General features: G+C 39.3%; 1 pseudogene; it reads left to right on the top strand.

Annotated features, from left to right (window-relative positions):
• The first annotated feature begins 1,658 nt into the window (after positions 1 to 1,658).
• On the top strand, positions 1,659 to 1,735 carry LOC139183742 (small nucleolar RNA U3; annotated as a pseudogene).
• The last annotated feature ends 377 nt before the right edge of the window (positions 1,736 to 2,112 follow it).

The following is a 2,112-nucleotide window of genomic DNA, read 5'->3' as shown; positions in this document are numbered from 1 at the left end:
ATTTTAAATTCCTTTCTCTCACTCACCTCTCCTACCATCCAACTGGTCTCAGCATTAGGTTGAGTCCATCTTATTCTATGTTATTGCTTAGAATCCATCTTTCACTCCCATGGATTCAGCAACAATTTACTGGTGCCAGGTACTGCTCTAAGCACTGTGCATGCATGTCCTCATTGAATTATCTGAACAATCTCATAGAAATAGGAGAGGACCAAGGCATTGCGAAGTCATTTGCTCAGGGTCATATAGCTAATAAGTAGCAAAGCCCAGAGGGGACCCCAAGTTGTGCTGACAGGAGAGCCATTTTTTTTTTTCTTTGAGCACTGATGTGCAGCCTTATTTCAGGATGCTACCATTCCTTGGAGAGCTTCTCACGTTGACTCTCTTACTAATTTTCCTGACTTCATTCTTTCACCTCCTTAAAGTGTAGCTATCTAAAACTGAATTGCTTCCCCAAACTAAAATTCAGTACTGAGACTCTCCTCAAATTTGTTCAGTTGCACCTGCCACTCTTAAACTAAAATTTATACTCTGGAGCCTCCTCCTACCCTTCTAGCCAATTCTTTCTTACTTATCCTTCATAATCTGCAAAGAATTGTCCCTGGGATTTCCAAGAGTGTATCGGGTAATTTATTAGGATTGAATTCAGCTATATGTAACAAATAACCCAATTAATGGCTTAAATGAGATAGTTTTAATTCCTTCCTCTTAAAGAGCTTGGAGTTGACAGTTCAAGTTTGTTATATGGTAGCTCTAGTTTATCACCAACAACCCGGGATTGTTGTGGCTTTATGCTCTACCATTCTTAACATTTGTTTCCAGCTTTAATGCAACCTCGTGGCTGCAAGATGGCTGCTGCAGCTCTAGCTATCACAATGATATTTCTAGCAGCAGGAAGGAAGAAGTATCCAAAACCAAAGTGTGTGCCTCCCAGGTGGCTAGACTGTTTTAATAAGCTTTCCCAGAAGTTCTGACCAATGACTTTTGCTTATCCATCTTCGATGTCTTGAAAGAGAAATTGGAGAATCTAGTTTTTTGAGTTGGGTACATTGGAAACCCTAAGGCCCAGTTAGTGAGAAAGAAGAGGAAAATGGGATAGATGGGATAGACAGCTAGATGTCTCTGCCCAGATTTTCTTCCTCCACATTCCCCTGGCATTCCTGCTTGCATTTGCTATCACTCTTTCCACATTTCAATGTAAATATCTGCCTATTGATTTGCTTATCATAACAGTCTGAACACTCAGTTCAGAGGATGGCATCTTGCATACAGCAGATGCTCAGTATAGATTTGATGTTGATGACCCTGGATATTTAAAGAGGTCATAGAACCCTAGAATACAGACCCAGTTTTGAAGTTCATCACTGTACCATAGTCATATAAGAGAATAACCTCATTCTTAGGAAATGCATGTTGGAGTATTTAAGGATGAAGATTGTGCTGTCTGTAATATACTCTTAAATGACTCAGCAATAATAATATGTACTGTAGTGTGTATATACAATGTATTGACTAATAGGTAGATGATAGAGAAAACAAATTGGCAAAATTTCAACAAATGACAAATCCTACTGGAGACTTATGGGAGTTCTTTATTCTATTCTTGTAAATTTTCTATAGAATTCTTTTTATAAAAATGAGAAGTTGAAAGGGTCACAAAGACTATATTATCAGGGATCATTTCTACAATTTATTACTAGAGAAGTTTCTTTCAACATGTGGAGCACCACCCAGTATCATCTTGCAAATTAAAAAAAAAAAAAGAGGAAAACAGAACTCCGAAATTTGAGACCATATAAAAAGAGAACCTTGTAAATTGTTTAGTCTGTTCTCCCAGAAAGGTGACAGTCCTTTCCTGAGTCCCTGGGTCTTCCTCAGCTGTAATAAGAGTTAATTAACTTCTTGTAGTCCCTTCCTGAAATCCCTTCTCCGCAGAGCTTTGGACCTGCTATTCCCTCCGCCTAGAATGTTCCTTCTTCCCCTTGCTGCCTAATACCTTCTGTTCATCCTTCAGGCCTCTGGTCAGGTACCACTTCCTCAGAGAAGCCTTCCCTGACTCTCCTGATTGTGTCAGATTTCCTTGTTACAGGCTTCCTGACAACACGTATTTCT

The sequence above is a fragment of the Bos indicus genome, chromosome 6 (genome assembly GCF_029378745.1).
Source record: "Bos indicus isolate NIAB-ARS_2022 breed Sahiwal x Tharparkar chromosome 6, NIAB-ARS_B.indTharparkar_mat_pri_1.0, whole genome shotgun sequence".
Taxonomy (NCBI): domain Eukaryota; kingdom Metazoa; phylum Chordata; class Mammalia; order Artiodactyla; family Bovidae; genus Bos; species Bos indicus.
Note: the sequence above shows the minus strand (reverse complement) of the source record. Positions and strands in the feature narration are given on the sequence as shown.